General features: G+C 46.2%; 1 protein-coding gene across 3 annotated transcripts in view; it reads left to right on the top strand.

The window, feature by feature from the left end:
• Positions 1-9: 9 nt before the first annotated feature.
• The window catches only part of MPPE1 (metallophosphoesterase 1), a 32,760-nt gene continuing 20,297 nt past the window's right edge, over positions 10-12,472 (top strand). The window contains exon 1 of one of the 3 annotated variants that reach the window (XM_056331887.1): positions 10-149. The gene's annotated coding sequence lies outside the window, so the exon portion shown is untranslated. Of the gene's footprint in view, positions 150-11,537; positions 11,582-12,472 lie in introns of those variants that run through there. The other 2 variants (XM_056331886.1, XM_056331885.1) reach the window with 2 other exon arrangements.

Raw genomic sequence — 12,472 nt, 5'->3', positions numbered from 1 at the left:
GGAGGGTGAGCGGCGCGCACACCGCCGCTGTCACTCCGCGGCCCGGCGCCGCCCCGCCGAGGGGAGCGGCGCGCAGGGAGGCGGCGCGGCGCGGTCAGTGGGGAAGGCGGGCTGCGGCGCGGCGCCTGGCTGCTGGGCGCTGACTTTAGGTGAGCCCCGGGGGCGGAGAAGGGCCGGGAGAGGCGGAGGGTGCCACGGAGAGCAGCGCCGAGGCCGCGCCGCCGAGGGCAGGATGTGGCGGGGAGGCCGCTGGCACAGCCCCCCCCCGCGCCGCCGCCATCGCCGCGGCCGTGGCCCGGCTGCCCCCCTGACATGGCGCCGCGGCCGTTACCGCCGGCCGGGCCGGGCCCCCAGCCTGGGGCTGGGGCGTTACTTGTCCCCCGAGATAACGAGGCGCTGGCCCGAGCGGCCCCCCGGGGTCCCGCTGCCCCGCTCTCCGCCCGGGCGGTGCGTGCGGGGCGGCCCGGGGCCTGCCTGTGCCGCGGCGGCGGGCGGTGTGGCCGGGGGCCGCCCCTCAGCGCGGCCGGGGCTCGGGGGGAAAGGCTGAGGGCTGGCTGCGGCCATCGCGGGAATGGGGGGGAAAACTGCGGGAAAACCGGCCTCGGGAGTGGAGAAGCAGTTCAGGTTTTTAATGTCAGCAGCTTGCTCGTGCGGGAGAATTAAAGTGCACGGTAACAGTACATCGCCCTTCGGGTTTTTCACGTCTTTGTATGCCATCTGGGATTTGTCCGGGGTGGGGAGAAGAGAATTACGGGCCTGCTGTTCCAGGAACCGTCTAAGCCACACTGGCGTGCGCCTGAGCTGGCGGAGTAGGGGACTGGTGGCAGACAGCTGGGACACGCTAGGGCCACCGTGCAGAGGAAGGGTGGCCTGTGCTCAACGCGTGCTTAGGCGACAGAGCAGCCACCGCCGGTCTGTGATACTTCAGACGCTGCGTGAGCGCTGGGAACATGCACTTACACCTGCCAAAGGGAGGCTTTTCCAAATGGCTTGTTCTGATGCACACTTGGCGCAGAATGGGACAAAAGAGACTCCAGGGACCAAGTCTGTCAGCGTAGCTGTTTGGAAAAGGCGTTAAATACATCGAGTGTATGAAGTTTGTTATCGTCTTTCAGCACCAGCTTTGTGGTTGAGGGTTTCATTTCCAGTGACCTTTCAGGGCTAGAATAGAGATACTTTAGCAGTGACCACATCTGCATTAAGAAAATGGCATACCACCACCACTTACTGTCTTTGACATGAACACAAAATTAATTGTTAATTTTCTAGGGACTAGGCTAAGTTTAATTGGCTTGGGTATTCTATCTAACCTAACAGACCCTAAGCCCAGATCTATTTTCTTCTATTGTTTATCTTGTAGGACACAGATGACTTTGGGATGAGAGGGACATAACACTCCTGCCACATGTAGTTCACCAAAATAACAAACAATTTTTAAAATAAAAGGCTTGGACCTTTTCCTTCTAAAATAAGTGACAAAACTTCATGGATTAAAGTGCAAGTATTCAACTTTGTTCTTTAAATTTCTAAGCTGCACTGTGGCAGTGAATACCACAAAGACAGCAAGGCTGTCAGTCTACGTAGCAAAACATTTTGTAGTCCCCATTTTGAACTGAAGAAAACCAGTAACAAACCCTGAGAAGGTGAGTGGACTAATAACCAAGGTTTAAAAGTTTAAGTGTGAAATTATGAAATTTTGTCTGAAGAAGTCCTCACCGAATGTTTTATCAGTCCTTCTGCTGACTGATTGTTCTGTTCCCAAGTCACTTGTTTCCCAGCTGTTTTATCTGCTTTGTCCTCACATAAGATTAGTTTCCTTAAGTGCAATAACCCTACAAATATGTAATATAATTTGGAATACTATGGAACAGACTTGCTCTGGATTCTTCCTTAATCTCAGTTTCCTCCAGGTTTTAGAAATTTGTGCTTTTTATTGATGCCATGCTCAGCATAGCTTGAGGTGGCTGCAGAACCTTCCTTAGAGAGTTTCTGGGGCAGATGGGTAAACATATTTCCTGGTGAGTTGTACGTACTGATGAGATGCAGTAAAAACAGCTTTAACTTTGGCAAATAAGAAAACCTACAGCTAACCATGGCTTTGCATTCTAGGAAGCATCTCAGACCATGATAATAGTGTTTTCTGTGTTTTTCCTTGAAAGGTGAAGTTTCAGTTACTGAATTGGCCAACCGTAAAACAGTCTATACCTTTTGGTGAAACTGGCTCCATCCTTTTCTGACATAGAGCAGATGGTTTCCTCCCACGTGTCTTGGGCCTGGAGATTTGTTGTGATTGGGCTGCCACTGGGGCATTTGAAAGGTCTGTTTAGCTCATTTTTTAAAAACAGGGCAGTGTGAATGATGGTGTAGTAGGCAGGATGCAGAAATATCCTGCTGAAGGTAACTGTAGAAAATCATCATCACAGGGAAACACTGTTGCAAAGGGGGTGACGTGCTTTCCATATTTTTCTGAGCAGGAGTGTGTCCTCTTTCTAGGTAATGTCTGAGTGGCATTTGGAAAATAAGTGACTCGATTTGGCTCAGTGGAATTTCCCCAACCCTCTCTTTGTTCTGGTGGCAGAATATTATAAAAGGATCACCAAAAGCTGAACTTGAGAGGCTAAACTGTCAACTGAATGAACCCTTGGTTTTTACAGATTCATTCCAGCTATGCGGCTCATGCAGGTAGAAAATTTCAAGGAGAATGAAAAGGCCAGGAAAGAATACTTCTTAGTAAATCAGTGGCTGCAGCTTGTATTTTTAAGACCCTTCAAAATACTTTGCAAAAAACTTCACAGCTGCTCGTAAGGCTTATAAACAGATGGCAATATTTCTCTTCATCATTGTCCTAGCCTGTGACAGCTTGTTTTCTTATTAGTGTTCTGACGTTTTTTCAAGCCTGCCTTAGCCTAGACCTGCCAGGCAGCGTGAACTTCCTCCTGTGCGCTGCTGGGTGATTTTGAACATCCGTTCACCTCCGAGCATGTTGGGGCTGCTCTCTGCCTTGCTGGGTCAGACTCTTGGCTCATCTTTCATAACCGCCAAGGTCTTTCATAACCTCTGATCTTTCATAACCCCAAACGGTAGCCAGTTCCTCTCACATGCCTTTTGTAACCTACACACATGCCACGTGTTTAATCTCGTCCACTTGGAATAGGCCTGTCCTGGATGAACCTGAAATACTGGCGTTTCTTGGGTGCTTTGTCTGTCTGAATCCTCCTGAGCCCTGACCAGATTTGTGTAGAGATTGGCCTTCCTTCCCTGAGACAACAAATGCCCAGCAAAGGGAAAAAACCTGTTCCCTCTGACCTCAGAGCAGACAACAGAGCGTAGCTGTGGGTTTCCTTCTCTCCCGGGGTGTGAAGCCCTTATTGACTTAGGTGTGGCTCAGCTGGAGGTGGTAGGCTCCTTCAATTCCTGTCCTAAACTGCTGCACGGTGTTCATCGGCGCAGCTGCTCTGCGCGCCACCCAGAGATCCCCATTGCAGTCTGCTCAGTTTGTGGTACAAAAAGCAGGGTCACTCAGAGGGGAAGCTGCTGCAGCTGAAATTGGTTTAATAACGCCTCAGCCGACAGCTTGCCATTCTCTTCTTTGGCAGTAATTGCACGCTGCAGTGATACAATAAAATCAGTAGTTTTTGCAGAGAGAGGGTGACCTCTCTGTAGCTAGCTGGCTATCCATGTGGAATCTGCAGATGTCTTCTAGCGCAGATCCTTGTCACTTCACGTGTTTGATGGATGATCTCTTAATAGGGAATTAAATGGGAGAGCAAGTGGCTAACAGTATTAATAAAAACAGGAGAGGGGGGGAGGAGAAAAAGGAAGTAATCTTTTGGAATTATTAGCCTCAGTGCAAAAGAGCATTTCCTTAGCATGACAGCCAGAGGCTTGCTGCCCTGTTATTAAAGCACTTCAGTGGGAATCCATGCAGATGGTCTTTTTACCCAGTAAAGGATTATATTGGATTAGTCATACAAAATTGTTGTTTACTGTCTCTAGCCCTGTTCCCTGGAGCTTTTATCAGGATCTCACGAAGAATGAAGTTTTGAGTCTGCCTTCAAGAGGTGACCCAGATGACAAGCTTTTTGTTTGTGCAAACTACTACAGCGTTGAAGTAGCTCAGTGCAATTGTAATGCTGCAGTGAGAGGTTTGATAGCTGATAAAAAAAGATTTTTGTTTTGCCTTTTGGGTGTACAGAAGGAAGGTAAATCATGAGGAGATGTTCTTTCTTCCTGCTGGACTCCATAGAAGGGCTGTGATGATCCCACTTTGCTTCATCAGAGACAAACAGGAATTCCTAACACTGGCACCATTTTTCATAATGCTCACTAATGACTCATTAATAACATAGCGCTTGATTAATGCACCATTCTAAGTAGTGTATTAGGTGTTTCTTGTGTTCCCGTTCTGTCATGCGGTCATATTCTGATCACCTTCTTTCTCTACGCCCAGAAGGCCCAGGCTTCGCTGCTTGGACACCCTCTGCATTTTTCCTCCTGCCGCAAACTAACCAAAAGATAGTCTTGGACATACAGCATAGGATTCTCCCTTCAGATCTGTCCTGGGGGTTGGTTAACATGGAAATCAAGACTTTTCGGCTTCAAGATCTGACAGACAGCTCTATGGGTAAAATGGTGTCCTTCAGTGTTTTCTGGAGTTTTCCGGCTGGCTCTGTCATCCCAGGAAATCTTCCCTTCCCAGAGGTATGGCTGCAAGAGCTTTCCTGGGCTGCAAGCACCTTTGATTCTCCCCCGAGTGATGTTTTTGTTCTCTGGAGGGAGTTCTGTGGACAAAGCAGTACAGTCCCAAGCTGTTACTTTTTTTCTTAGGTCATGTCTGTGGGTGTAGAATAGTGTGTGGTAAAAGTCTTTTTACCCTGGCCTTGAAGGGGGAAGTGGCAGACTGTTTCTGCCACATGCATGCCACTACTGTTTTTTGAACGTTATCCACTGAAAATACTAACAATATTTTCCCCCACCCCAAAACCAAACTATTATTATACCTAGATGTTTCTGTTGCTGAAGGTGATAGAGAACTTCCGTTGTGCTGTGGTAGGGATCCCTGTAGCCTAATTTGGTTTAATAATTACCTCTGTTTGGTTTTGTCAACTTTAAGATTAAATTGATTTCCTCTTATATATTAGGAGAGAAGATTTATTTTTTCTAATTCTGCAAGCAGCCTTAAATCCAATCAGGTATTTGTGCTTTTCCTCTTGATACGTGGGAAATGATGTTTTGAACTGAATTCTGAACTTTTGCTGTCCTCTGTGGTTGTGCCAAGGCTCGGGAAGGCCAGACTGCTTCTCCCTGTTTCGGGGAAGGCTCCTTAACACAAATGGGACTGTTACTTCCTAAGCAAAGCTCAAAACAAGATGGAGAAAGAGCCTCTTTCCCATGTTGGCCGTTGTGTTTGAGATTTTTCAACTGACGGTTGATTGAGTGGTTGGCAGCACTGATTGTGCCAAAGAATGTACCAGGCAGAAAGACTGTATGAGCCTTGCCATCATCCACCCTGAAGGCGACTCAGGAGTCATTGCTGACGCAGCTGATGGATGAAATAAGAGATTAATTTGGAGCAGGTGACAATTTTATGTTTTTACAAAAGCATGTAGATTTTCATAGTAGAATTTTAATTCCTGGAAAGTCTCATGAGGATGGTAGGTCTCTCTGACGGTCAAAAGGGCACATCCGTGTGGAAAAAAGGCTACGCTTGGAGTTACTATAGGGTTGCATCAAGTAATCCCGTGCTCATATATTTTCTGACAAATTAAATCAATTATTTTGGTGCACATATAGCTGAAAAAGAGTGCGATGGGTCACATTCCTGCTGTTTGGCAGTAAGTAGTGACGGGCAGCACCACTGGAATTGATAACATTTTCATTCGTGTCTGCCAGCATGAAATGTGTCTCTGTCCATACCAAGCTAAGTCAGAAACAAAAATGCAAGGGAAAAAGAGTGTGTTTCAACAAACCAGCTGAATAATAATGTAGGAAAATGTTTCTGCTGTAATTGTTTACAGTGGAAATTGAATATCTTAGTGGCATGTCATACGTTTACTGCCACAGAGAAATTTTGAAAAAATCATGTATTGTTAGTATCTCTGGAAAATGAACATGTTTCCTAATCAAGTACACAAAAGTATTTTATCACTTGCATAAACTGTGGTTTGTGTACACATGCAGGCTAAAATTATCTTTTGATTTTTGGATGCTTCAAAATCTGATGTCCAGTGCTACCCAGCCTTGGGCCATTTTTATAGTTCTGTCGAGCATCTTTAATTTGGAAGAACGGATGCTCTTTTTGAAGTGGAGCCACTCAAAATCAGTGACCATTTTTGAAAATGTTTGATTGTAATGTATATGATAAAACCTACAAAAGCTTCAGCTGCAGCTTTTCCCAAGAGTTTGAAGATACAAGTAGGGGGTTTTTGGGTGTCGTTTGGATCAACACTTGTTTGATAAAATCTGAATCTTACACAAACTCCTTGCAGGTCTAGCTGCATAACTGAGAAAGCTGACTGTTGTCTGCTTCCTCCATCTGTCTTCGGTTCCCATGCCAGCTATGGAAAAGCAGGACAGAGGGAGGCTGCATGGCTGTTTCTAGGTCAGAAATCAGGAATTCTTGTTTATGTTTTAGCTCTGTTGGCTCATTTCCCAACTTTTCTGTGTGTCATTTTTCAGCCTATAAAATAGAGATGATGTTCTAAGGGTGACAATTTTTGTGTTCTGAAAATATTTGGGTCTTAAAAACTGTGCATAGCTGCTACATCGTTGTCAACTCCTGGGTAAGCAGGAGAGCAGCATTATGCCCAGAACTAGTTGTGTTTGTAGAAGAGCTAGGGAGACAGGATCTGCAGATTTCACATCTGAGAATGACCCAAGACATACTGTGGGCTTGTTTTCTCTGCTAATTCTGACTTGTCTAGGTTGTTCTCTGAGTGCTGCCCAGTGTTGCCCTTTCCATACCTGCTCTAGTTTTTGCAGAAGCCCTGAATTAATCCATCTGTGCTTCCTCCTGTTTTTGTTTTACTGCTCCACCCATAGTATTAAAAAAAAAAACCCCACCAACAAAAAAAACCCAGAACCAAACACCTGGTTACCGTAGGAATGTTAAGTCCTAGCAAGCCTTGCACATTCTTTATACTCTTCCTTCATATTCATGTGGCTTTGCCTTGTATGGTATTAAGCAATTTTGACTACTCCTGACATTTCTCATATTGAGGAAAAAGTTGTTACCCTACTCATACTGTCTACAGTGAGATACTGGTATGTAGGATATGCTGGATTTGACTGTGCTAATCTTTCTCCACTGTCTTATACTACAGCTTCCCTATGTCACTTGAAAAATTATTTCTGAAGTAGTCATTTTACAAAGTGTTTCAAAATATCAGAATTACTATTACATCAGAGCATGTTCTCTTCTAAATTAATAGCACAGAATCACTGAAATGTTGGTCTAAAAGGGGTGTAAAATGATCATACATGCTGTATATCAGTATGCTGTGCATGTTAGATATACCTGTATCCAAACTCATACCTGACCATTCTCTGATCTGTTTGCTAAAACCTTTAGTGGGAAAAAGCTATGTGTATTTTTCTTCTTTGATATTAAAAACATTTTCCTGTCACCCAACAAATGATCTCTGTTGGAAAGTAACTTTATTTCTGCTCATCCTTCTCTACAGGACACAGGAAACAGCTATTACTGTCCTTTACAATAACCAAAGATAAAGTCAGTCAAAATGATTCTCAGCAGTCTCAGTTTTGTGGACTAAACAAACACCGTTATTTCAACTCTTCCTAATAAGCTGTATTTTCTTGCTCATATAATTTTTTTCCTGTTTTCTAGACTCCTCAGGACCTCACCTGAGGTTCTGTTTGTGCTGGATGAAACAGAATAGAACTGAGTAATTACATTTCAGGATATTGCTACTTCATCTGAAAATGGGATTACCCTTTTCCTGCAGCACCATTGCATTGCTGGCTGGTGTTATACCTCCCAAATGTTGGGGGGTTTTTTGGTGTGTGTTTTTTGGTTTTTGGGTTTGTTTTTTTTTACGGCTACTCAAGCCAGTTTCATCCAGCTGTATTTTTTCAAGAAGCAACTTTCTGGGTTTTATACTATGAACTGTCAGTTACTAATTTATTCAGTGTTAACTGCTGGTTAAAGTATTTTGCCAGGCTATTTGGGGGCAAGGTGACTTATCACAAGCCCCAAGAATTAGCAGTGTTGTGTGGCTGCTTCTGCAGTTATGGAACCAATACAGAAAACTTCAGGGACAGAGAGGATTTCTGGCAGCTGTTAACAGCATGAGCACGTTGTTCCCTCCCATGCGCTCTCGGGTTGTTAACAGCCTCACAGCTTGGATCTTGAGTATATTCAGCTCAGCCCAGTGGCTTTTGCCTTGCACTGTGACCCCTGTGCAAAGTGCAGGGAGTTGGCCAGATGGGTGACGGGCTTATCCGGGTTGATGGCAGAGGAGGGGAGATGCTGGGGTTGTGCCTTGGAGCTAGAGGTGTACGCCACCTCCCTTAATCTGATAGCGGTTACAGTTCCCACTTGCAGGCTAATGGGCCCCAAGCGCCCTGTACCATGTTTTTAGGTTAAGTTGCAGACCCACGGTAGGCAGTAGCGAGCTGTTTTCGTCTCCCCCCTCTCTTCCCAGGCATGAATGGTTCCTTGCAAAAATTGCCAGGCTGCAGTCAGGTGCGCTGCATGGTCAAGATGGACGGAGACACACACACACACATGATAGCAGCATGTGATGGGCTGTACGTAACAAGAGAGGCAACATTTTATACAAAGACAGGAGATGCAGAGAACAAAAGAAGACAGACTTGAGACCTAGAGAATAAGAGAGGAACAGGAAAGGTTTTGAACTGCCAACAACAAAGGGTACTGAGGCTGGCAGGCGATCATCACTGCTTTGGATCAGGCTTGCTGTGATGGGTGATCTCGTGGCTGGTGAGTGCCTTCTGCTGGTGTGTTACCTCTGAGGCCCAGTCTGTCTTGAGGGTGGCATGCTTTCGTCCTGCCTGTATGCCCTCCAGCCTGGTCTGCCAAAAATTCTTGCAAGATACAAAACCCAAAGGCGACCCCCAGCAAACAGTAGTAGTATCAAGTACCACAAATGCCAAGGATACACACACCCCCACCCCAGTGGGTAGCAACGTTACCAGACATGCTGTTACCTCCTGCCTTGGCAGGTGTTACTTGAACAGCCCGTACCGTGGCCTCTGTTGTTACTCTGTTGTTACGGGGGTGGGAGATGCGGAATATGCTTTTGTAGAGATACATAACCGGGTGTGTGTTGATGTGCAAGCGTGTCGGTGCAGGTCTATAATCGGCAGTGTCTGCAATGCCATGCACTCAGTGTACGTTAATCACGGAAGATAAAATTGCGATTAAAACGCACGGCGATTTCAGAGAGGCCAGCTGAGACTGGGTGTTTTGGCGCTGGCTGCGGAGGCTGAGGGTCACAGCCACAGAAAACCCGGCTCCGGAGCTGGTGAGGGGTGCCGCTGTCACCGCCCGGCGCGGGCCGGGTGGCAGATCCGCGCCTCTCGGCGGCTCGGAGGCGCCGGGCGAGCTCCGGGGCTCGCCCCTCCCTGCCGCGGCAGTGCGGGCCCGGGGGCGCTGGCTGCTCCGGCGGCGCCGCTTCTGCCGCTGCCCCGGCAACGGGCGGGGTGCCCGCGTGCGGCCGAGGCCCTTGCCTGCCCGCGGTCGCTCGCCTGTGACGCGGGCTGCTCGCCGCTGCTGGGGGCCGAGCGGGGCGGCTTCGCTGCCGAGGCGCCTGCGTGAGGGCCGTGGGGCGGCCGTGGCGACGGGCGGTGACCGGGGCAGCCGTGCGGGGCCCTGCGGCGGCGCCGGCCCCGGCGCGGCGGGTGCGCTTGAAGGCGGGCGCGGGCGGACCGCGGCCCTCGGCGGCCGCCCTGCCCGAGGCGGGGCTCCGCGGCGCCATGGCCCTGCCCGCCGTCCACAAGTGCCTCCAAGTGAGTGGGGCCCCGGGCGGTGCCGGGCCGCGGGCTGGCCCCCCGCACGCTCCGGGGAGCTCGGCAGCCCCGCGGAACGCCCTAGCGGCCCGGCCCGGCCCGGCGAGAGCGCCCGGGGACGCACGGGCACGGCGACTCTGGGTCCCCCGGGTTTGCCTTTACCTCCAGGGGCTGAGCTCCCGCGTGCGGCAGCTGGCGGTTTCTCGTGGCCGGCCTTCCTTGTGTGGGCCGAGCATCGGCCGGGAGCACCGGTCCTACCGAGCAGCCTGTAGGTCGGGGCAATACCGTGACTTGCGGTGGGGTCGCCGGTGAAATGACACGCGTGACTGCGTGCTGCTGGGCGAGGCCCAGCAAAAGTGCGTGCGAGAAATTCTGCTGATGTGGCTGTCAGCTTTGGTGAGGTTAAAATAAGAACAGATGTGAGCTTACTCGCAGAGCTGATTTTTAGAAGTATAACTGAAAACGTGTATGTTTTGTCCCTTTGTGATTTATCTTTTTAAAATGCAAAACCAGTTTGCCTTATCATTCCCTAATGAATTAATGAAGTTACATTAAAAGTCTTAATATATGTGATAAAGATGCTGTGTTTTAGTCAATTCTTCATAGAGTTCGAAGCCCATTATTTTTCTTTCTATTTTGCTTTGTATAGTTTAAGATAAAAATAGCAAAACTTTTGGGAGAGAATTTTAATGTGAAATGTTATCAGCATAATTAATATTTGATCTGAAAATGTTGCTTCATTTTTCCTTTTTAATTCTCTTCCTTTTCAGCTCAGTGATGAAAATGAACAGTTAGTCAAGAAGTTGAAAAAACTACACATAAAAAATAAGGAGCTAGAAAAGAATCTGGGTCAGATCCAGGAAAAACTGTATCTGCAGCAGTTAATGCGTGACTATGGCACAAGCAGAGAGTAAGAATTGTCAAATGTTTCTTTTTGTGTCAAAAGAAGTGCATGTTGTAGTTTAACTTTTACCTTGATATTCTTCAGATGAACTAGGCCCTATATGATGTGCATATTTTGAGGGGCCCTCTGTGAACAGGGTGGTGGGGATGGAGAATGCTGCACGCCTGTAAGGGGATAAGGTATGGCTGGGGAAGGTAGTACAAAATTCATTGCTGTAGTGAAAGAAACAGTTTTATTATCAGTAAGTAATACTCCTGCTTAGGCAACATGCTAACTCTTAACTGCAAAGAGTTTTGGACTATTTTTCCACCAAACAGTAGTTAGATAGTTAAATTGCATCAGTACTGTTTAAAAGATTTGGAAACTGGGACCTTAGGACCTGAAAAACAACAGTGATAGTGGTCTGGAGAGTGTCTGCCAAGATTTAAGTACCTATTTGCAAACATTTTCAAGTTGAAACTTTGCTGTGTTTATGATCCTTCATGGAAACCTCTACTGTAAAATCAAACTGAAAAGTAACTTAGCTTTTTTTTCAGTTGCTTTGTTTGATCCAATTAAAATTGTAAAATCTAATTTTATTAAGCTGTTGTGTTTATTTCAATTAAGTGTTCAAGTTCAAACAGAAGCCCATTTATGGCGTAAGGGTGGATACAGCAAGGATCTTATTCTAGACGGTAACAGTGACAGGTGAGTTCTTGGGAAATGCTCCTTCACAGAATTAAATATCCTTCTCTGTAGTCTAGAATGTGCTGTTCATGATTAAGTCAGTTGATTTTTTTTTAACTGTTGTGGAAGTGGCTTCCAGCATTTGAAATAATGGAAAATAGTATTTCTTTTAAAAATGTAAATAAAATTAAATCTTAGATTAAATTTGAAAATAGCACTAACAAAGAACAAAATGGATTTCTTTTTCAGGTCTTTCACTAAGAAAAGTTGAATGAGCCAAGGAAGCTTATTCATGTGTGCGTGAACATGCATGATCTTTTTTGTAGATTTTAAACCTAGAATTATGTATTTTCATTTTCTGTTTTGTGGGAGCTTTCTTAGCTCATTTTTTCTAGGTCAGTTTCATGTGTATATAAAATTTATAGACTGGTACTGTTTTTCAAAATCGGCCAGACAAGTGATTCTACTTTTCCGTCTAACTGATTTTAGAAGTGAGCCGCTACTTACCAAAGGTTGCCAATTAATGCTAGAAATAAACTCTCGTAACTGCTTTTTTGATGCAAAAGATACATTTTTGCTTTCAGAGAATATATATTGAAACTTTTAACAACTAGGCATGTTACATAAAATGTAGTTCCATCCCGGAATGCCTTGATTTTGAAATAAATAGGCTGCTCTGTTCTTTCAAAGGCTAAATTTTGTCTGCTTACAGAAATAGGCTGTGGAGCTTAAAAGGATAGAGGCAGACCATAGTGCTTTTGTTTTAAGCAACCTGTTTTTAGTGTTTCCTTTAGGTGTCTGTAGAAGGTTAATTTTTTTCCCTTCCCTTTTTTAAAAATACTTTTACAATGTACCAGACTGTTTTTGCAAACTAGATGGGAAGGCTGGGTGTCTAGCTCTGGGCTTGAATTG

Source organism: Falco biarmicus, chromosome 3 (assembly GCF_023638135.1).
Source record: "Falco biarmicus isolate bFalBia1 chromosome 3, bFalBia1.pri, whole genome shotgun sequence".
NCBI lineage: Eukaryota > Metazoa > Chordata > Aves > Falconiformes > Falconidae > Falco > Falco biarmicus.
This window is presented reverse-complemented; position numbering and strand designations above follow the sequence as displayed.